Source organism: Lissotriton vulgaris, chromosome 2_2 (assembly GCF_964263255.1).
Source record: "Lissotriton vulgaris chromosome 2_2, aLisVul1.2, whole genome shotgun sequence".
NCBI classification, from domain to species: Eukaryota; Metazoa; Chordata; class Amphibia; order Caudata; family Salamandridae; genus Lissotriton; species Lissotriton vulgaris.
In genome coordinates this window covers 4,194,904-4,219,324 of record NC_141688.1, presented here as the reverse complement: position 1 = coordinate 4,219,324, position 24,421 = coordinate 4,194,904, and the positions used below count along the sequence as shown (strand labels likewise).

Sequence of the window (24,421 nt, the reverse complement as noted above, 5' to 3'; positions counted from 1 at the left end):
CTGAAGTCAGCTTTTTTGAACATGCAGCCGATTTTCATAAAGGAACTGGGCAGCATTTACAAAGAAAAGGTTTTGTTTAAGATTTGGAAGAGGCCCCTTGGATTACTCCCTACTACCCTAAATATTTTTTTATTATTCATAAAGGGTGAGAGGTCCCAAGCGAACTCCATTTCGATTTGCGAATGGATCACCACCGCATTTGAGCTATTTGGGGAGAGTATGTGGCCTAACTGCTATGGTGGTTGACCTCAAATCCGGGGAGTCGGGTTCGAGTCTCGGCAGCGATGCTCAACATCCTGTGATTCCAGGCAAATCAATTAATCTCCCAGCGCCTAACAAAAAAAATAATGTGTCCTTGTCCAACGCAGCCGGTGCTCATGTAAAGTGATCTGATACCTACGAGTCAAGTTTACGCTATATAAAACACTGAAAAAACCCAAATTGGTAACATTTCTCTGTTTTGCGACTCGATTTCAATCAAAAAGCATTGATACATACCTTGTTATGTAATGTTAATATGTTCTTGGTATAGCCCAATGACAAGTTCCCAAAAGGGCATGTTGGTGCTATTACCATCAGGTGAATGAAAAGAAAGGCAGCTAATTAAAATAACCAGGGGGCATATTATCAAGACAGGCGATAAAATTATTGCCGCTTTAGCAGCAAAAAACTGCACCTAAAGCTGCGATAATGGGCTTGATAATATGCTCTTTGGAATTCCAATTGAAGCCCATGTTAGATGTGAAGTACATCTAACCTGAGCTTCAATGTGGAGAAGTGTGGCTCGCTGGTTAGAGCAGGCAGACCCTGAAGCAGAGGTCAGACCCGGGACCAGGGTCTTGAGCTCAAATGTCCACGGACTCGATAATTCTCGCTTCGGTGCTTGACATAATCATGGGTTCACACTCTGCAACTCTGGCCATTAAGCTTGCTTAATCTCCACAACGCCCCCCCCGCGGCGGGATGCCAGGCTTTCACTTTGGGGATGCCCTGTAGGGGCTATCTCACAGGGAAAAGCCAGGACAGGTTCCCAAGGCAAGCGCTTAGAGACCCCTGGGTGATAAGCGCTATATCAATACAATACACTTGGAATTCCATAGTGCATATTATCAAGCCCATTATCGCTGCTTTAGCAGCAGTTTTCTGCCTTTAAAGCGGCGATCATTTTTATCTCCCGTCTTGATATTATGCCCCCAGGTTTTAAGATGTTTTTTAATACCAGAAAAAGTGGAGCATGCCTAGATGACTAGTAGGAGCCTAGTACACCGGTACGGAGCAAGTTTGGAGAAAGCCCAGCCACCATATTTTTACATTCGAATACACCAATTATGTAGAGGCAGGTCGTTTTTGGATCTTAAACTCCTGTCAGGGAGGTACGGCATGAGTCTATCCTGTAGATATTTAGGACTTGAGCCTGTAAGTAAGGTAGAGCAATTTGAACAGTGTTATTTTTCGGATGGGGACCTAATGAAGGGCTCTGAGCATGGAGGTTGATGGTGTCCGTGGAGAAAAGGACTTGACCATGCGGGCAGATGCGTTTTAGACCATCTGCATTTTAGATACAAGGGATTAATTTAAAGGGAGGATTACAGCATTTCTATAGTCTAATAGTGGCTAATGATTAATGCCTGGGTGAATGTCTCCCGGAAGCAATTGCAAGATTTTTCGAAAGAGGCGCAGTTCCCAAAGCAAGTGCCGCAGATGGAAGTAATCTGGTCTTTCATTGAAAGTTTGATGATCAAAAGTATACCGAGATTCCTTGCTGTTTTGCTAGACGATGGGGCCCGGCCAAGTTCAGCCGACCACCAGTCATCCATCCAGTAGAGCTGGGATTCCCCAAACAGAAGGATCTCTGTTTTGCCCCTATTCAGTTGGAGACAGTTAAGGGACATCCAGATTGCATTTTTCTCATGGAGGTGGGATCTGTTGTTGGATGTTTTTAATGTCGTCTGCATAAGAAAGTATTTTAAACCTGCAGGACTAGACTAACTGGGCTAGGTGGGCTACCCAGATGTTGAAAAGCATAGGGCTTAAGGAGGAACCCTGAAGGACTCCCTTTGACAAGGAGATCGTTTTAGAGTGGTAATTGTCAATGGAGACTGTTTGGACCCTGTATTTGAGTACATTTTTAAATCAGTCGAGGGCAGTACCCTGGATACCTGCTTAGTGGAGACGCTGTATCAAGATGGAATAAGAGATGGTATCAAATGCTGCGGATAGGTCAAGCAGAACTTGCATTGCAGGGTTTCTGGCTTCCAGGGATATCCAGATAGTTAGTATCTACTACTGCAGATAGGGCTGTTTCGGTATTATAGGAGGGTCTGAATACTGATTGATAGGCGCCTAACAAACTATGGTTCCTTAATGGTTCTGAAATGATGAAATTTTGAGTTTACCATTGATGTAATGAAAATAGATTGTCTCTCAAATGTTTTATGTTGTCTTTGTGTATGATGTCTGTTAGAAATGGGGGTCTCTAGTTGGTAAATGTATGCACCTTGTCCAAGTACAGACCTTTCCTTCTAGTCAGGGTAAGAGGATTATACGTCTAAAATTACCCCTGCTCGCCCCCTTGGTAGCTTGAAACGAGCAGCAGACTTATCTCAGAGGCAATGTGTAAAGTGCTCATAACACACAGTAATGCAGCGAAAACACTAAAAAAGGGCACCACACCAGTGATAGAAAAATAGCCAATATTTAAAACAAGACCAAAATGCTAAAAATCCAACATACAGTAATCAAAGTACAAAGATTGCAAAAATAGACTTAAAATACAATTCTTGAATTTGTTAGCTCCAAATTACTGCATTGTGAACAAATAAATCCAACAGTTCTGGCTGACCGTGGCATCGTAGGCCAGATATGGTGCCGGGAGACCTGCAAACAGTAGAAGTGGCTTCGGCAGGTGTTGGTCGGTGCAGGAGTCGTCGAGCCCTTGAAGTCACACAGGTTGCAGATTGAGCTCCGTGAGGTTGAATGCAGGAGCGCCGGTAGGCATCCGGGCTATGGTGTGAAGTGCAGTGGTTGGACAGTGCCCTCAGGTCATGGTGGTGGCAGCGGCTCGGTGACAGGGATGTATGACGTTACAACGCATACTTTTACAACGCCTACCTTTACAATGCAATTTTTACACCCCAGCATCCATTACAACGCATACCATTACAACGCATGCCATTACAACGAATTCTTTGAAACTACCTTTACAACGCATTCCACTACAACACATACTACATTTACAACGCATACCATTACAACGCATAACATTACATTGCATGTAAGGTAAGTATTGGATAGTGTAGGGGTAAAAATTACTATTCTAACTCCAGGGGGTGCAACAGTAGGGTAAGTGTTGGACAGTTTAGGGGTTAAAATTACTATTCAAACTCCAGGGGGTGCAACAGTAGGGTAAGTGTTGGATATTGTAGGGGTAAAAATTACTATTCTAACTGCAGCGGGTGCAACAGTAGGTTAAGTGTTGGATAGTGTAAGGGTACTATGTGTTGTAATGCTATGCATTGTAATGGTATACGTTGTAATGACTGCATTGTAATGGCATGCAGTGTAGTGGTGTGCGTTGTAATGCATGCGTTGTAATGGATGTTGCGTTTTAAAAGTTTTGTTGTAAAGGTAGTGTGGTGTAAAAGTTGCGTTGTAAAGGTTGTTTCCCCGGTGACAGCATCCAACGGCGGTGGAGAGACCAGGGCTGTGGAATAAAGTGGAGAGGTGCTTGTCGCAGTACTGGCAGATCACTGTACCTAAAGCGACATCATTGTTGCTAAAGTGCTGTCTTTGGTAGATGATCTGGAGTCGATGGTGCTGTAGGCAGTAGGCCAAGGCTAAGATGTGGGATGGGGGCGGTATGCCGAGTTACTTATGAGCAGTGCCCCTGGGACACATTGCAGGCAGTGGCATTAATGTTGGCATGGAGCGTCGTTATTGAGTATACCAGTGTGACGATGTGAAGCGGGGCAGTACAGAATGCGATGCCCTCAGGTCGCAGTGCAAGTAGTGGCTCGGTGGTGGTGAGACCAGGATCGCAGTGCGCAGCGCCAGGTTGCGTTTTCTTCTGTTGCAGCACAAAACGCACAGTTCCCAGTGCTTGTAGCAGATGTTCTTGAGACTTCTTGGACAGGGGTCAAGCTCTTCCTCAAGTCCTTGGAGAAACTCAGGAAATATGTTGCAGAAAGGCCAATCCATTCTTTTCACTGCCCAAGACAGAAGGAACCACTGCAGGCCAACACAGCAAATTACAAAACAAAGTGGTAGTTCCTCCTCACTTTCTTCTCCAGCTCTTCTTCCTGGCAGGTTCCTTAGTCCACCGAGTTCTAAAGTTCTTGGGTCAGGGCACCAATAATTATACTACTTTTCTCCTTGAAGTTTTAGGCAGAAAGTCTTTGAGTTCAGTGAAAACCAGTCTGTCCTCCCTGGTCTAGCTCCACTACAGGAGGGGGAGACAGCACTGTGCAGAGCAGACTCAGCCTATTCAAGTGCTAGTGGAAACTCCTCTCACCACTCTAAATGCAGAAAAGGTCTATTTAGCCTTGTTATGAGTCACACAGGAAAGGCAGGACCTACCTCAACCCACCCTCCTTGTGACTGTCTAGTGTAAATGCACATTCTTAGCTCCTTTAACTCCAAAACCAAACAGTAAATACATAAACAGGCAGAGGCAAACAGGATGGTTAAGCAAGAAAGTGCCCACTTCATGAAAGTAAAAGACACACAATTGATGGACGGAATGCAGAACAAATCAAAACATTTACCCCCAGTCAAGAGATCTGGGTTAAATCCATCATTTTTTTGCTCACCATGCCACTTGAGTTTAGACCTGGCCATATGCAAATCAGTCTTGACCATGTGCCTCATGGGAAAGTCCAGCCCGAACAGCCAAGCTAGGTCCTCCCTGGACCATAAACAAGCATCATAGGACCGGTTTCGGGGTTTCACCACTCTTCAGCCAGGATAGCTTGATTCCAGTGGCACAGTGAGCCCAGGACCCAGGCCTTAGCATACCTGGCGCACTTAGGGTGAGAAAGCAAAAGACACACAATTGATGGACGGAATGCAGAACAAATCAAAACATTCAACCCCAGTCAAGAGATCCAGGTTAAATCCATCATTCTTTTGCTCACCATGCCACCCCAGTTTAGACCCGGCCATATGCAAATCAGTCTCGAACCTGTGCCTCATGGGAACAGTCCAGCCTGAACCGACAAGCCAAGTTCTGCCTGGACCAATAACAAGCATCCTAGGACCAGTTTGTGGGTTACACCCCTCTTCAGCCAGAAAAGCTTGATTCCAGTGGCACAGTGAGCCCGGGACCCACGTCTGGGCATACCTGGCGCACTTAGGGTGAGAAAACAAAAGACACACAAATGGCGATGCAGGGCGCGCAATGTAATTCGTTTCATTTATTTAGTAAGTTACTTAACTCTATTCGGCTGTATGCCATAATTTACTACCAACCACCTTGCACCTCACCGCACTGCAGCACTCCCTCCAGGAGCCGCTACTGCAACACAATCTTAGAACTCCGTACATTAAGAAATAGGCATAACCAAAACATGAAAAGAAAGGCATAGCCTATCTTTTTATGTGCCTAATCTCATAAGTAGGAAAAGAAATGGTTAGTCTCAGAAACAGCTCTGCTGCTGTGGAAATCGTTTGGGTTGTGACGGATCAGTAATTTAGCAAGTACAGACCAATTAAAGGGTGAGCAAGGTTAGGCTTTCTTGCCACATAAAATGTACAAATTGTATTTAGCCTTAGGCTGACACCTGAAGTAGAGGACTCTGCTAGTAACACATGGGGTAGTGGGATCCTTCTCACATTGAACAACAGATACAACAGTGTCAAACCTACTGTCACCAACATGTCATTCCGTGTCTAACAAAAGGTACCCCTGGTTGAGTAGCCCAAGTGAGTGGGTTCAGCAATAGAAGTTCCCACAGGAGTCTTTTTCACTGGAATATCTGAGGGCACTGGGGGTGAGTGGTGAGATCACTACACGCCTGTAAGCACTGCCCATGACAAAAGCTAATATGGTTCAGCACATATAGCTTTGTACTGAGAGCCAGAGAAGAGAGGAACATCTCTTTTTCCATCAACTGGCGTATGTGTGCAGATCCAGCATAAAGAAAGATTCACAGTCTGGTGGTACTATTTAAGAAGTTGCAAATAGGTATTTTTTCTGAAAACCGAATGTCAGTCCTGGAGTGAGGCATAGGGGACTGTTCCATTGTGCTTGGCCAGCTCAAGGCTGTAAACCTACATCAGATATCACACACAGAACCAGACCAACAGGAGAAGAAGAGGAAAAACAGACACACAGAGGGATATGGTAATGAAAGACCATCTAGAAGGTGGCAACAATGAGAGGACGTGGGCACATTATTGTGAAGCTGAGATGGAGCAAGAATGGAAGGATGGCTGGGGAAAGCTAGCCTCCAATGTCTGGACTGCTTATCAGAGAAGGGGAAGAAACAAGTGCAGCCCCAGCCGATTACTTCAATCAAGAGGTAGGTACAGGTCTAGGGATGGGCACAGATGGTCAGACGCCCAGTGGGAATGTTGTACACTTGTACTGAGAGGAGTTAAACCACATTGGAAGTCCACAACACTTCACAGCTGTGCTGGTGATGAGTAACACTTGATAGAGTCCACTCCAGAGAGGTTGCAGTGTGGATTTCCTCTGGTGCACTTTGATGAGGACCCAGTTTCGGGCAGCAGGAAGTGGCATACTTCAGATGGCATTCAGGTAATCAATCAGGATTTATAAAATGCTGCTAATCACCTGATCGGGAATCCAGACGTTTACAGTCCAATGATGCTTATTCGAACAGCGAGGTCTTTCGGAATTCTGGTAGTGAGGTGATGGTTGGAGCTGCGTTGGGAGACTGTTCCTGGTCTTTGCTGTGATGCAGGAGAAGGAGCGTCCTCCACTTCTGCTTCAGTAGATGTAGTGAGTATCGGCAACTGAAAGGAAGGCAGAGCATAGTTTGGAAAATCTTGAATACCGGAACTGATTCTCTCGAACAACCTCTCTTTGCTTTTAAGCGCCGTACCAGCTTGAGAGATCAACTGGTACACACCAGACCACCAATGAGAGAGACCCATCAAGTAGGCACACTATGGAACATGCCCCCTGTAACAGGAAATCATCTTTGCGGGAATTGTGCTGCCTGCCCTCAGACCAAATGCTCCACAACCATTGATATAGGGACAAGTTGGCCCTGGGAGAAAAGACGTTTCACCAATTGTAATAGTAATCACTTGATCTATCTAATAACCTGCACCTGCTCACTCAGGTATGTCGGGATGACTACTCGGAAGATAAGAACAAGAATTTCCGAACATAAAAGCACAATTAGGTGCAAAAAGCAGGCGACCAGACTAACAAATCATTTCATAGAAGTGGGGCATAAACCAACTGAATTCGAATGGACTGTCTTGGAACAACCAAATATCCCGGCACATATAACTGATGTGGCCAAACACCTGTTCATGATTGAGCAGAAATGGGTGTACAAGTTAAACTGTGACAAGGCTGGCCTTAATGAAGATATCCCCTGGATGTCACTATGAAACAACAGTTCCCTGGAATCTGTCCTTTTAACTGACCATAAAAGAGCCTAAACACCTATGTAATCCTCCGGCCATATGACCGCAAAAGGTTAGGCCCCCTCGTTCACCAACCAATGTACTATCTCCCCTAATTGACAAACTTGTCCGCTACCATATATAACATAAATGTACTATCTCCCCTAATTGACAAACTTGTCCGCTACCATATATAACATAGATTTTGTTATGGGGCTGCATACAATCTCTCCTGCACCATAAATATATGCATAAGCCACATTTTAATAAGCTGTACCTTAATTTGAAGTATTTGCTTTATAATTCTCTCATAACAAAATCACATTGTGTTGAGAGGGCATTATTATAACCAAGGGTACTAGCTACTCCTGATTATTTAATATATGGTCGAATGTTCTAAATTTAAGAAGGGCAAAACGGTGGACTACATTTCCCATAATCACTAGCGGTGTAAACATGTGGTCCGCTCCACCCAATGGGAACCAAGTTACAGTCCATAAGGAAGTAGCAAGTCACCGCCACGGTACCTCCCCAAACAGCCCAAAAGACTGCTAGGAGTACCGACGGAGAGGTAAGGGTGAAACTATGCACACAGGCGATTTAATGTATAAACACTGATGAGATCCGCGCAAGCATTTTTTGCTTTAGGGTCTAAAAGTAATCTTAATCTTAACTATCGTCATGGACCGCCGAAGGCGAACACGGGGTAGCACGAATCGTGCCACAATATCATAGTTGAAACACAATAGCAATAATGATACACACGATGAGAAAATGCGCGTAGGAAATAAAAAACCATGATCAAGGAAATGCGCGTAAAAGTTAAAACTGCTGCGTGTCCTGAATATGCGAGCTGGTTGTATGACGGTAAACACGGAGGTCTGTTCAGAGTCAGGCGCTGTACTGAAGAATATGTGCTTTAAAATGTAAGAAGCAAGTTTTACGAAATGCGCGCAAGAAATAAACAACCGCATCGTGTGCTTATTATGCGAGCTGGTTTCGCGGCTGCACACACGGAAGTCTATTTGGATTAATGCGCTGAACAGAACAAACAGGTTCTAGTTTGAACAGACGTGTAAAACGTGCTGGCCTACATCTAGGAACGTAAGCAATTGCATCGCGCATAACGTTATAATAACAAAACGTGTTTAGAATAACGCACTGAACTGACTAAATAGGTCCTAACTTGAACAAACATGCTAAAATGTTTTAGCCTACAAGTAAGAATAAGAGCAATTGCATCTCGCGTTACGTTACCATAAATAAAACTTGTGCATCAGTATGTTAGTGAATTGGCCCTCCTGATGAATGAATGATTAATCACTCCACTGGGTGTAGAGACAGGCTTGATTCACCAACAGGATGTTTGCCATTCCACACCATATTCCCATGATATTACAGGCCCTCGTTTTAATCACAATTTAGACGAATCAACTATAGGCCGAATTTTGAAATTCTGTTGAAATGTTTGACCCGAGTGATTATCTAACTGCAGAGAAGCCACACAGGTTATCACAAGACTTTTAAAAAAAAATTCTGTACTATAGAGCGGTGCTCCATTGTCCTGAGCTGCTTGCCAGGTGAGGAGAAACACTTTCCCCTTAAATCAAAGGTGATCCAAAGACATTTTGATAATATTTATTTTAAATGTCGTATAAGAACAAGACTTCAGCAATTACAGTGGTAACTCATACTAATGATGGCATGTTATCCTATCTTTGTTCTCATGTCTGTCTATGTGTGTTTGTTATGGCGATACGACATCTGGAACTCTTCCATTCCCCTAGGAGGAAATCCAGAAGTGAACAGGTGATATTTACCAATTTTGTTCACTATTGTTTTATAACCTTTTACAAAGAGCAGTAGCAATTAAGTTTATGGGTCCTTAGGAAGCAGCAGGTACCAACGTGGACCTTTAAATGTCCGCAGAAACATGTCGACCAGATAACCCAGTCAGTAGTTATTTGTTTAAACCATCTGAGCTGGTTTCGCGGCTGCACACACGGAAGTCTATTTGGATTAATGCGCTGAACAGAACAAACAGGTTCTAGTTTGAACAGACGTGTAAAACGTGCTGGCCTACATCTAGGAACGTAAGCAATTGCATCGCGCATAACGTTATAATAACAAAACGTGTTTAGAATAACGCACTGAACTGACTAAATAGGTCCTAACTTGAACAAACATGCTAAAATGTTTTAGCCTACAAGTAAGAATAAGAGCAATTGCATCTCGCGTTACGTTACCATAAATAAAACTTGTGCATCAGTATGTTAGTGAATTGGCCCTCCTGATGAATGAATGATTAATCACTCCACTGGGTGTAGAGACAGGCTTGATTCACCAACAGGATGTTTGCCATTCCACACCATATTCCCATGATATTACAGGCCCTCGTTTTAATCACAATTTAGACGAATCAACTATAGGCCGAATTTTGAAATTCTGTTGAAATGTTTGACCCGAGTGATTATCTAACTGCAGAGAAGCCACACAGGTTATCACAAGACTTTTAAAAAAAAATTCTGTACTATAGAGCGGTGCTCCATTGTCCTGAGCTGCTTGCCAGGTGAGGAGAAACACTTTCCCCTTAAATCAAAGGTGATCCAAAGACATTTTGATAATATTTATTTTAAATGTCGTATAAGAACAAGACTTCAGCAATTACAGTGGTAACTCATACTAATGATGGCATGTTATCCTATCTTTGTTCTCATGTCTGTCTATGTGTGTTTGTTATGGCGATACGACATCTGGAACTCTTCCATTCCCCTAGGAGGAAATCCAGAAGTGAACAGGTGATATTTACCAATTTTGTTCACTATTGTTTTATAACCTTTTACAAAGAGCAGTAGCAATTAAGTTTATGGGTCCTTAGGAAGCAGCAGGTACCAACGTGGACCTTTAAATGTCCGCAGAAACATGTCGACCAGATAACCCAGTCAGTAGTTATTTGTTTAAACCATCTGACTTTTTTGCACTCCTGTTGTTTTTATAGTTGGAAGTGCACGACTCCAGAATAAATTTATATTGCGTTCACTATCCAATTTTATATTAAACACATTTCTTTATCACTATCCACTTATCACACTTGCACTGCTTTCAGTTACAAACAACATCCACAAACCACCCTGTAAATTACACCATCAAAACCAACCATCTCCTAACAACAACTTTGGAGTTGGTATACTTGGACTACCTACTGTGAAGTAGACCATATGATGAATTGGGCGGTACAGGAAGAGTAACTGATGGACACTTACTCACAATAGGTAATTGTCCTGTAGTCTGCTTACATTTGGAAGCCTACATATAGCCATTCCCACACACATAGCTTACTTGTAATTCTAGACCCACAGTTATTTTTTCAGTTTTTCAGAGCATAGTCTTCTCCATTGTTGGTGGGAGTTCAGTTGGTGGTTAATGTAGATGGGTACTTGGTTGTGTAGAGCCTTGTGTTCATGGGTTAGCAGCTTAAATTGGCATCTCTTGTGCATGGGAATCCACTGGAGATTCTCGAGGTGGGGTGTGATGTGGGTTCATCAGAGAAAGCTGAGGAAGAATGCAGCTGTGGTGCTCTGTATCGTCTGAAGTCTCTATAGAAGGTGTGTGGCAATTCCTACATAGTGGGCAATTCTGTAGTCCAGTCGGGTGGCAATGAGGGCTTGTATTATGGTTAGGCTTTCCTGTTTTCAGTTTCTATTTTTGGTAAATTCTGGTGGTTTTTTTTCAGTGTTTTCAATATCTTAAAAAACTGTTGTTTTCAGTGGTTACACATTTTCACGCCACTAAAAACAACAGAAAAAGTGTTTTTCCGGTGTTTATGGAACGTTTTGCTTTTATTTTTGCTTGCTTTTTGCACTGAAAGAACATGGTATATAGACAGTGTACTTATAGTGTATATGAGGTCCAAATAGATTTTTGCAAATTAATCTAATTGTAGTACACCATACAATACTTCCTCAGTGAGTCTTTGGGTCATGTGCCATGTCCCATGTAAACTTCTGTGAAAAGGCCCTCTCAGCATTCTTAGCTCATTGAGCTGAGAACCATCAGCTAAGGGACACAGTTGGGATGACTCTTTGATGTCCCATAAAGCACGAAATGATAAATAGTTGCGTTTTAGTTCCTGTGCATTAGAAACCAGTGCACCAGAATGGACTAAAAAGTCAATAGCATCCCTCATTAACTCTTAAGATTGTAAAGATGCTTTCAGCATACCATCTAACAAGTGGCAAGGATTTACTACACTACAGGGAATCACTTCAGCTCGGGTATCAATTTTGACAGGTCATCACACAACTTTTTTATATACGTAGCTGAATCACTGCAAATACAAACAATATCACTCCAATCTTTGTTGAACTTGGAAAGAACCTTTTTTGCAGAGCATTACAAGTGATACTGCGTTGCATGTTTTCCAAAAGGCTGGTGTCATGTTTTCACCACTATCCCAGATGCTTGGTGATATATATATACACTTGTCTCTATACCTTGCATTGAATGTTTAAAGCCTGAGGTGTTGGCAATTCACCTACTATCAATACTGACACACTAGAAACTATGGTCTGATGGATTAAGGGTTTTTACCCATTCTCTGTGGGTAAATGTGATGACACATATTTGGAAAGATTTTTATGAAACCAGCCATTTTACCTATCGGTGAAAGAATCAAATGTGGCCAAAATATCAAATATGAGTTTGATATTTCCTGATTCTCTATAGTTTATAAAATAATGAATACTAGACCTAAAACATGAAACTAAACCATGCATCTTTAGACCAAAGGCCACAAAACTGAAAAAGTAAAAGGAAGAAGAAACAATATTTTAGTGGCATCCCTAAATAACAAAACTCAAGCAGAATAATGTTAGCCAGTCTTTCTTACTGCTACTTGTATACCAAAGTTACATTGTATTGACCCCTTCAGGAAGAAAAAAAAGACTTTTACTCTCTTTTTCCTTTCTTTGAATGGCATTTAGTTTGTGGTTGTCCAGGTGTTTTTTCAGTGTTTATATGTTTTCACCGGTGAGGGCTATTTTTCTTTCAGTGGGGTTTTATCAGTTATTATAGGTTTAAACCTAAAACCCCACAGCCTAATTATGGTGCATCTTGTGTGCGGGAGTAGCCACTTATAGATATTACATAGCATTTGCACAGTGTGGAAAAAGGAGGAGGAGACGGCGTTGCTCTGTGATTTCTTGATGAGCTTGTTGTCATTGATGAATCCAAAGTTTTTGGCATGGTTGGATGGTGTGGGTGCGGGTCCTAGGTCTGATGGCCAACAGGAGTTGTTCCATGTGTTGCGGCTGACGCCAAAAATAAGTACTTACGAGTTTGTCTGTGTTCAGCTGCAGGCAGTTGTTCTTCATCCAGTCGGCAATGTTTGTCATGATTCCTTGGAAGTTGTTCTGAAGGGGGTGGGGTCGTCTGTGAGTGAGAAGATGAGTTGGGTATCGTCTGCGTAGGAAATTTAGTTGAGACCGGGGGATCTGGCGATGCTGGCCAGCAGGGTCATATATGCATTAAAGAGCATGGGGCTGAGGGATGAGCCCTTGTGGACACCGCAGATGATCTCTGGGAATGGGAGTAGGTGTTTGAGTGCGCTGGGTTCAGCTGAAGGTTTTTTGAGTAGTTGTTTGACTTCAGAGTATTTCTAGGCGTCAGGAAATGTTGGGGTGGTGATAGAGGTGTTGAGTAGGGTGGTGAGTTACTTGCCTACAGTAAAACTGGTAACTCAGCTTGAACCAGAGTACAGAAACTCTAAAGACAGCAAAACGTTGTTTGCGATACTGTAGCACTGCATCATCATTTAATTGCATGAAAACATGTGGGTTAAAAGGCAGCATCCTATGGCATCCAATAACTATCTCATAAAGCACCATTATGCAGTCCTTTTCAAAATTACACTACCACAAAGACCATGTTCCAAACAGTCAGCAGAATATTTTATTAGTTGATCCTGGAATCAAATTTAGGCAAATCAGCTAGTATCCCTGCCATCAAAAACGTCTTCAAGTCTGCCCTCTGACTTGAATTTAGAAGTTGTGAACTATCCCTCTTGGCTAGATTTAGCCATGACTGACTTGGCTCAGCAACAAAATAGCCCTTGTTCTAGACACGCCCCTTCTGAACCATGGTTCAATGACACACTCAAATTACAAAACAACTCCCTAGGTGCCAACCGGGAACTTGGGCATGCCGCAAATGTGGTGGTTTGTGCCGGTCCCCGGACGTGCTTACAGGGGGGTGGGGCTAGTCAACTGATGACGTGGCCGGCACCCGTTCCCCCGTCACAACGATTAAATGATGAGAGGTTGCCCCGGAAGCACTCAAGTGCTTCCGGAGCTTGGATGGCAGTGCAGGTCCCAGATCCTGCCGAGACCTGTTCAAACAGGTTTAGGGAAAAGACCTCCCTTTAAAAATGAGCGCAGTGGAACGGCCTCTTCCTCGCTGCTCCACATCCCACACACAACTCAGTCCATGCGACAGAGTATTTTTAATTTCTCAGTTTTTAATCTATTTTCAGGTAGGCATTGGCAGCAACTTGGAGCATCCTCGGACGATCTACGGCAGAGCTGTAAGGGACGGGATTTTGTGTTGACCTACACAGCAGCCGGGAGCCACGCGGGTTAGAGTGCATACTCACCTGCCCCACATAATTGGATTTGTGGGAGTGGCTCTGGCTGTTGGTGCTTTTGGTTGACCTGCCTCGCGATCTGGGGTCTAGAATGAGGAGGCTATTGCATCGCCCTAGTAGACCAGCAAGTAGCGTTTTTGGGTCCCGTTTTTTGCTAGGGCTTGCTTTTAGGCTTGCATCTGCATTGGTGTTGGTGTGGGGAGAATTAATCCAGCCTGTAAGACCAGCGTATACTGTTTTTTCATGTAAGAGGAAGTTGTGGGGTGTGCATACATTTGGGGGTTCTGAGGCAAGGGGCTGCATTCTGGGCAACTGTATTTTCGTAGGCGCCTAATTTTTGTATGGTTTGTAGGCTGGTGTAGGTGCCAGTAGCTGGGTGGGCTGTAATTAGAATACTCTGTACTGGTGTTTTGGTAATGGCACCTAAGATGAAGAGGGGTCAGATGCCCACTCGGACGGAGTATGGAAGATATGCAGCAGTCTTTGTCAGGGTTGACGAGGAAAGTAGATGGGCAAGAGGAAGCAGAGGAAATGCATAGACTTGCAGGAGTAGCCCCCAGGGAGCATTCCCTCCAGTAGCCCAGAGGTCTAAATAAAGGCAGGGCAGAGACCGGGTACCTTTGCCCCCTGGGTTGCCGAATCCAGGGATCCCCAGGCCTTCGGCTGGGGGACCCCAGCCCGAGAAGGGGAAACATGCTGCTCCACGAGGGGTCACACCACCAGGAAGTGCGAAGAGCCCCAGTCAACTGGGCGCGCTGGTGCCAGTGGAGGGTCCCAGTGTAGAGGGGGCTCTGAAACAGCCAGTTGTACTCCCCTATGAGGCTCCAGGAGGTAGTATGCCTGGGCAACCAGACTTTGTGAGCACTTTAGAAGAGGTGTAGCTGTGGTTCGCTGAGGCAGGGACAGTGATCCCTTCTGCAGGCAGTGGTGTTTTACTAGACGAAGGGGATGCAGTAGAGAGGGCCAAGAAACTGCTATCACAGGTGGAAGGGGCAAAGCAGGTGCGGCGCAGACAGTAGTGGTGGGCCCAAAAGTGACAGGTGTTGCGGCTACCAGTTGGGCAGGACAAAGCAGCGCAGTGAGCGACAAGGGTGGCCCTGACCTTTCAAAAGCTGGCGCACAAACGGATGCCGAGCACGCCAAGAAACAGGATGGTACGGCAGCAGGTATGGTGCAAGAGCTACTGAGTTTAGGCTTGGGAGAGCTGCGATCATCTAGAGAGCGTCTAGGTAGACATATCTCACAAGAGGTTAAAGAAAAAGTCTGGAAAGGGGACTATTTCAACATGTTTTCTTTGTTAGTTGATAAGGATGAGAAGGAGGAAGCAAAAAAGATTGGAGAGTGGCCTCATCCAAGGGATTGGGGCAATTGGCCCCACAGGAAGAAGATTGATGAAAATCTGGTAAATTGGATAAAAGCATTCTCCAATTATCATGCAATACTGGTAGGGTGATTCGCTGGGCTAGGCGCGCAGTCGGCGTGCTATAAAAATAGGATCGCCTGTGCACATGTTGAATACGGGGAAGTGGGATGGAAGGAATATGACAAAGAATTCAAAAGGCGGAAGGCAACTGATCTGGGCTCAACCTGGAATCAGATTGACGTCATCATGTGGTTGCTTCATATGAAAACTGCCAGCCAGGATAACCCACGATTGCAGTACCTTCGATCAGGCACACCACTTAGCACTATTGGGATTTCGACAGGGGGACTTGCACCAGGCCCACAGGCTCATGCATGTTCAGGCACGTATGTTCTTTCTGTGTCCTCCCATCCTGAATCCAAATGTTACAAAAAGTCAAGGGAAAAGCGAGGGAAAAAAAGCAGGAATGAGGACTTATTGCTCACCAAGGCTCACACTTCAATAAAAACAATGGCATTGATATCCTGGTTGAATAAGTACAGTTGACCAAACACAGCCCAGACTCTTTTAGAAGGCTTCAGAGATAGTTTTCGGATTTTTGCACCTGGCTACTTTGGGGTCTCTTACAGCCGCAATCAACAATCGGTGAGGGACAACAAGTCTGTGGCGCTAGCTAAAGTGCTGAAGGAACTGCGTTTAGGAGGATTAACTGACCCATTCGACACTGTATCAGTATTTTGTTTGCTCACTGCTGGGGGTGACATCCAAAAAAGATCCAGGGGAATTCCGATTGATCCATAACTACTCTGCTCCCAGGGCCCAATCACTGAATGATGCTATTGATGGTGCCCTGTGCTCCACGAGATACGCATCCCTGGATCAGGCGATTGAGATGCTGCAGAGGCTAGGTTCGGGCACGTTCCGAGCAAAATCGGACATAGAATCAGCCTTCAGTTTACTGCCAGTTCATCCACAGGATTTCCATCTGTTAGGATTTCAACTAGAGGGGAAATACTACATGGACAAATGCATGCCCATGGGGTGCTCTGTCACTTGCTCCTATTTTGAGAAATTCAGCTCTTACCTTGAATGGGTTTTCAGGCAGGTGACTGGGCACCAGTGGGTGTTGCACTATTTGGATGATTTACTGTTGTTGGGGGCACCAGGGTCTCAGGAGTGTGGCAGAGCTCTGGAAGCATTTTGCGCACTCATACGTGCATTTCCGGTCCCTCCTTTGCCATGAAAGACAGTAGGGCTGGCCACACAAATAGAGTTTCTGGGCATAGAGCTGGATTCAGTGAACAGGGTATCGTTTAAGTGAGAGGTTTCACACTAGCATTGGAGGAATGCTTGAGCAAAGAAAAGGTCACCTTGCTCCAACTGCAGAAGGCAGTTGGAATTCTTAATTTTGCACTAAAACTCATGCCCATAGCCTACCAATATTCACGTTCCATTGCACAGGCAATGTCTGGTTTAAAAGAGAAACATTACCACGCTTGGCTGTCCTCCAAGGTTAAGCAGGATATGCAGATTTGGATTGCAATCCTGCGTGATTTCAATGGCTCTGTAGTGTGGCCCAGCCGTGTTAGGTCCAGCCCAGACCTTGACCTAATGACAGACACTGCTCGAAGTGAGGGTTTTGGTGCTATTCTGGGCCCTGAATGGGCAGGACAACATTGGCCAGCTTGGTGGGTTGACGCTAGCCTGACAGGTAACATTGGATTTTTAGAATTGTTTCCCATTTTGGATGCCATAACCATATGGCCTCACTAGTTCCACAATTAATCTGTGTTTTTTTGATCTGATAACATGTCAGTAGTGGAGTGCTGTAATCAGCAGTCAGCTAACTGTAGGATGATGCTTCGCTTAATAAAAGAAATAGTACTTCAATGCATGAAATTAAACGTACTGTTTAGAGACAAACATGTCCCAGGAGTACTCAGTCACGCTGCACTGTCTCGTTTTAAGATGCAGATTTTCAGGTCAAACCACCCAGGAGCAGCGGAAAGTCCACCACCTTTTCCAGAGAAGCTATAGCAACTTGGTGCTTCAACCTATCGGCCCTCGTGGCAGCTAGCCTAGCAGCCAGGACCAGGTGGGCTTATGAGGGGGCTTTTACCACCTACAGCATTTTTCTTGGGAATGGCTAGGGGGAGGCATGGCATGAGTCATCTGCTGTCATGTCGTTCGTGAGGGAATTGATAGACTGGGGGTGTTCTGTGGCATCCGCCAGATGCCACATGGCGGCAATGGCCCTTTTTGCAAAAATGTAGGGACATAGGGATTCCACAGGCTCTCTCATAGTCCAAAGGGCACTGAAAGGGTAGAAGCGGCTGTAAAGTTTGCAGCTGGACGTCCGGCACCTGATTAGCTTTAAGGCATTATCAGCTCTCCTGGAGACTAAGCGTCGTCGTAAAATCCGTTTCGCTGGCGAATTTGCGTTTTTTTGACGATTTTGCGATCCGCGCGAATGTACCCAATAATCTGCAAATTCGCAAGCTACGATTTATTTTGCTTGGTCGCGCTTGAAAAATACAATATCGCGCGTGCGGCGTTGTCTTACCGTGATTCTGAGTCCGCCGAGTTGTTTTTCTTCAGGTTTTGCGTGTGCGGGGCCATTTTCGATCTTGCTGCGTGATCGCGTGAGAGTTTTTCGAACGCAATGATGTTATCGCGGCTTGCCATCTTGCACGACGAGAATTTGACAACGCGAGTACGTCATAAAAGTCGGCGACGGCGCGCAGCTGACTTCCAGCGGGAGATTTGAACAGCTCGCGTTCCCGAAATTGAAATAATTGCAATTCTGCACAAGAAATCCACCGCAGGAAGCATGAATTACATGTGCATCACTGCACACTAGGTCTCTTTTGCAGGGTCTTTTGCAGGGGAAAGAGACAAGTCAAGTGCAGTTGTTGACCTGGACACAGTTTTTTAAGCTTCTTGGAAACATGCCACATTAGCCATGTTTGCCATGGAGAAAACTCATACTGCAAAAAACATATTGGATGAGTTTAAGAGTAAGGTCTCTGAGTGCCGTGATTGGTGCACTGTATAAACCTGGTTGTTCAAGATTTATTGAGAACTGAAACCCAAGTCAAGAAGTTACTGTCCGTATGTGCCGAAAAATCTGCACACATTTCAGCTATTCTTTTAAGGCCCGGAAGCAGCTGAGGAGCATTCAACATGTACGTAAAGTGCCAGTCAAAGGACTCATCCAGGAGGTGGCAACATGTTGGAACTCAACCTTTTACATGCTTGAGCGTCTGTTTGAGCAGTGTATGGTAATCAATGACTATATCTTTACAGTAGGTTCTATTGACCTGAGGCTAGAGTTGGAGGAATGGCAGCTAGTTAAAAGCCTGACAGACATGCTTCGTCCTTTTGAGGTCTTTACGCGTGAAGTCAGCAGGGAGGACTGTTCTTTGAGAAAAGCTATCCCATTGTTGCGCATGCTAGAGCACCAACTGAAGGCAGTGTCTTCAACGTTGAGAGATGATGGTGGAAAGCAAGCTGCATATCTGTTGGCGGAGAACTTATTAAGCCGTCTAGTTGCCAATGAAAGGCTTCAAAAGATACATACAGAACAACATTACATTAGTGCCACTATTCTGGATCCACGGTACAAAAAGGCAGTGGCCAGCAAAGCATTCATTCATTTTGATGAGGCAGATGTTTCAAAGTACAAACATTGGATAGCTGTGTCAGCCAGACGGTTTGAAAAAGATCGGCAGAAAATTCAAGGAGCCGTCAGAAGTCCAACTGAATCAGCAGGCGATCCAGCGTCAAGTTCCACTTCTGAATCTGTGGCGGAAGGGAATCACTTTCCATCACAGCCGTTAACGATACCAGCAGCAACCCTATCATCATCCTCACCTGCACCAGGCCCAGCCATAATATTGTCGGAAGCGGATTGGCTAACTCATCAAGGGTTTGTTCGTTCCAGTGCTGAGAAGGCCACAGATGGTACGCAAAGTGGAGCAACCGTGGAGAACATTGAGTTGATGGTGCAGGCCTATCTGGATGAGCCAACACAGGTCTTTGTTCATACGAACCCATTGCTGTATTGGTACAGGAAAATGGCTCTATAGCCACTGATCGCCAACCTGGCTCTAAATTATTTGTCTTACCTACTCGCAAGTGTGTCTTCTGAACGTGTTTTCAGTGCTGCTGGTGCCATTGTAACTTCAAAAAGGTCCCGCCTCGCGGCAAAAAATGTGGAGAGGTTAACACTGATTAAGATGAATCAGCATTTGATACCACCAGATTAAAAAGTACGTGAATGCACGCAGGAAGAAGAGGACACCGACTTAGGTGACGGAAGTTCTTCTCTGTTACCTGACCTACTCCCGTCTCAAATCATGGAGTTGGAGGATGAGCTCTACTTCCCTGACACCGAGCCCTGAAAATGACTTCCTTTTTTTCCTCCTTATTCACTTTTATTCCTGTGTGTCTTTCTTTGTTTTCCAACTTTTACCACAACAAATCTCTAATCACATAATCACAACATGTCCATCAGCAGCACTGTCTTCATCTTATATTCCTTATTGATTTGAAGGTGCCGCAGTCTGCATTCCTGAGGTTCACAAGTTCACAACTCAATCATGCTCCTTTATACTCCTCCACCCGAATCCCCCTATCCATTTCCCTCAAGGCAGAGTGATGGATTATGATGAGTCCCTCAAGTGGGACTGAAATTACTGACTGACTACATGCTTGCTGATTGCTGACAGAGTTACTTTTGATATTGACAGGAGAGGCTGCCCTGTGGGCCCTCACTTTCCGAAGAAGATGCGGACAAAAAGTAGAACAGGTAATGAATAATTGAGAAGATGGCATGCAGGGGCAGGAGGTTTAGAGGATCGGGTGTAGGTCTTCCAATTGTTACAAACGATATGTGCATTTACATCTGCTGTAACGTATTTGATGGCTAATGATTGGTTATTTGTTTCACTTTTTTGCAGTTTCCGCATCCTGTGCTGATGGAGGGGAGTTAGCTATCGTGCGTCGGTCATGGGAGGCACACCCAACCCAGGTTCCTGCCTGGGGGCCAGGTCAAACAGAAGTTTGGATTATAGGTCACTCATATGTGAGCTGATTGAAACAATATTTTTTTCACAGGCAATTATGCATAAAGGGCCTGCCGGGCAGGTTTCATTGTGTCACTGCATGGACAAGGAGGTTTGCGACTGGGGCAGATGCGTAATTTTTTGGGTGCCTTGTTAGCTCGTACTCCAGGGCCACCCGCTGTGGTAATGGTGCATCTGGGAGTTAATGGCCTGTTCAGTTGGGCAGGAAGGAAGTGGTTAAGGCGCTGATCACAGAAATTGGGTGGATGGCTAAGAAGTGCCCGTAGGCAGTACTGGTTTAGTCACACATGATCCCTAGGTTTCAATGGCGGTGGGGTGAGTTGGTGTTGGTTTTGAATCACTATGTTAAGAGAATCAATAACAGGATTGATAAGTTGTTTCGGTCCCCACCACTTCAAACAATTACGGATAGGTGCATACGGGGGGAGCGTTTTTTTCAGCAGGACGGAGTTCACCTCTCTAAACTAGGCAATGGGATTTTCATAGAGAACTTGCTAGCCTGGATGATAAGGGCAAGAGGCAGGGCATGGCCTTTGGCCTTTTTTTCAGGAAGCGGAAGGAGGGGTGCTAGATAGTCGGTCAACTATCTTGTCCTGTGGTGGTAAGGTCATGATTGGTCGGACATTTTTTCCATCTTTTAGTAGGCATCCCATTATTCATGGCGGTGCCTGGGGAGGAGACAGTGGTCTCTCTTCGCACTCCAGGGGGTGTTTACGGTGGTAAGCTGAAGGGTGCGGGGGTAGAAATTTCTTCTTTCAGTAGGCCTTTGTGCCGATCCCCGCCCATGCACATGGGCACCAAGTTGACATAACAGTCAGTCCCTTGGAGGTGGTATAGGATGGCATAACGGGTGCCCGAGGAAAGTAATCTGATGGGCAACCGGAGCTCCTTTGCAAGGTCACTCCAGGAAGAAAGGGGGACCTAGCACGTAGTTTGACCCAGTCATGACCTTGCATGTAGGCTCATCCGGGATACAAAGAAAACAAGATTGTACATATTTCAGTTTTAGTTTAAGTATGGCTATGTATAAGCTATGTGTTAAGGTTAGCCATAAAGATGTGTAAATATGTTGTATATAAAAATTGGTTAAATGTATAAATATGTGTGGGTTTTCTGTGTATTGAAAATGATTGAATTTTAAATATGATTTTTTAATTTTAATAAAATATGGCCGTAGTTATATGACCTCTATTCCAAGACATGTGCATTGATTATTATCTATGCCTCGGGGGAATGGGGGAGTGGTTAAGATACCCGGGGTCCCTTGACGCGAAGGGGATGTCAACCTGATGGAGGGAACTCTGCAATACCTGGCAATATTTGCTGCAGACTCATGAGGAAGAGGAGACTGGACGATAATGTTGTCACTAAAAAAGAATGTAAAGAATCCCTTCTGATTTATAAAAGCCTCATTGTCAGGGAGAAGGCTGCCTATTTTACAGGGCAAATTAAAGCAGCCAACAGATGACCTAAAACCCTGTTTACCATGGTAAAAAGTCTGTCTAAATTGCCAACCCCTCAGGATAGTGTTACCAGCCAGGAAAAAATCTGTAATACCATAGCGGACACCCTTCAAAATAAAGTCAAAGCTGTTATGATGTCTTCCTACAACAGTCCAATGGCCAGGCCCAGTCTCTCATCCAACTTAACAAAATGAAACCTACGACAGAGGTAATATCTTCCACCTTGTCATTCTTCACGACCCTAATGGCCAACAAAACATCACAAATAATTGGAGCTATCAAATCAGGCTCTCTAGCAGACCCCTGCCCCACTGAAATTCTACATTTATCACCTGAGACCTTTGCACTTCCCTTGCCAGTGATTTTCAATGCCCTTTAGACTTCCAGGAGTTTTCCATCAGAATAGAAGAAAGCGTCCATGCTCCCTTTATTAAAAAAAAAACAAGGATCCACTCAACTATACGCCTATTTCCAGACTCCCCTTCCCATCTAAGGTGGTGGAAAAGGCCATTCATTTAGAATTGTCTGCTGCCATCAAGCAAAACGAAACGTTAAATCTCTCTCAGTTCGGTTTTTGTGCACATTATAGCACAGAGCTGGAGCTAATCAAGGCCACTGAGGCGCTCAGACGGACCCTAGATGGCGGGGGGAGCACCACCATGATCCTGCTGGATTTATTAGCAGCATTTGACACTGTCAATCAAAGGCTGCTGATGCACTGATAGCCACCATCGGAAGCAGAGATAAGGCGCTTTCTCTGTTAGTCTCCTTCCTGTTGGAACGATCACAGTAGGTCGCCATAGGCTATTATGCATCCCCCACCTTTTTCTCTGCTAGAGTCCCACACTATTTATTCTCTATGTTACCCCGCTGGCCAAACTAATAAAAAGCTACAGTTTTGCCCTAGTATTGTACAAGGACAATACACAAATAATTGTCTCTATAAATGGATCATCCAGCTCCACAGAAAACAGCTTCCACAACTGCATGAGTCGCATTGGGAAATGGATGTTAGACAACTGTCTGAAATCGAACTCCTCCAAAACAAAGTTTTTGCTTTTTTGTAACAATCCTCATATCTGGAATAACAACTGGTGGCCAGCCCAGCTCGGTTCACTATCCATACCTGTTTCAAAAGCAAAACATCTGGGAGTTATTAGGGACACTAAGCTGTCCTGCGAAGCTCAAATTAACTCCACCACCTCTAGATGCTTTTTTTATCTTAATAGGTTTGCGGAAGGTACTACCCTCAATTCCACTAGAACTAAGGAAAGCAGTTATATCCGATTTGATATCCTCAAGACTAGATTACTGTTATGCCCTAGATACCAGTGCAACAAAACGCAGCATTCAAAAACTGCAGACCGTAAAAAACACCACAGCCAGGGTTCTACTGCGAATCCCCAAATCAGAGTCTGTAACCTGCTCTACTCTAGCTTCACTGGTTGCCGGTAGCAAAGTGGATTCAATTTAAAGTTATCTAAAACCCTATGCCCCGGCCAGGTCATTAAGATCAGCAGAGCTTGGGAATCTGATCGACCCCTGGATAAAAAAGACTAAGTTGGGTGGCAAGAGTTTCATCACGACCACAGCCAAACTGTGGATTTCCCTGCCAACCTCTCTTAAGAAAGAGACAAAATTGCCACCATTCAGGAGAGCTTAAAAACATGTCTCTTTAGGGCATAAGCATATTTTCCTCCGGTAACCTAGCTGCATGTGCTTTCAGGTAGCCTCTACACACCTCATGGTATTGCCGCGCTTTATAAATCATTAATTAATTCATTCATCTATTCGTAAAGGCTCAGTTTAGTCCTTTTAGTTGGAATGCCCTGAATGACGCCAAAGGTAAGGTGTCATGCCATTTCAGTTAGGTCTCTAAACAGATTTTTGTTACCTTATTCTTAAGTGTGCTACTTTTATGCTAAGTGTTTCCTGTTGATTGGCGTGATAGGCACAATGGAAGTATTACTTTGTCCCTGAAGCTTTGTATATATCCTGGACTGCAGCCTGTAGCAAGGTCAGGTGGTACCCGCTGCGGAAAATTTCTTGTCACACCGGCTTGACAAAATGGCAAAAATATTTTTGCCATTTTGTCACCCCCTTCAGTGATGACACTTGGGGCGACCCGCACCCACCACACCCCCCTTCCTTGGCAAAGGAGAGAGCTAAAGAAAATAAGCCCATGAATGGAACATCTTGGCATGCCCAGATGCTTTTAAGTTGGCTGGTGATAACTAAGGCGTGTTTTCCACCAAGTGGTACATTTGAT

The 24,421-nt window shown here is 44.6% G+C and overlaps 1 pseudogene; it reads left to right on the top strand.

Moving 5' to 3' along the window:
• The first annotated feature begins 6,337 nt into the window (after positions 1 to 6,337).
• LOC147728928 (uncharacterized) lies at positions 6,338 to 22,874 on the top strand (annotated as a pseudogene).
• Positions 22,875 to 24,421: the final 1,547 nt, after the last annotated feature.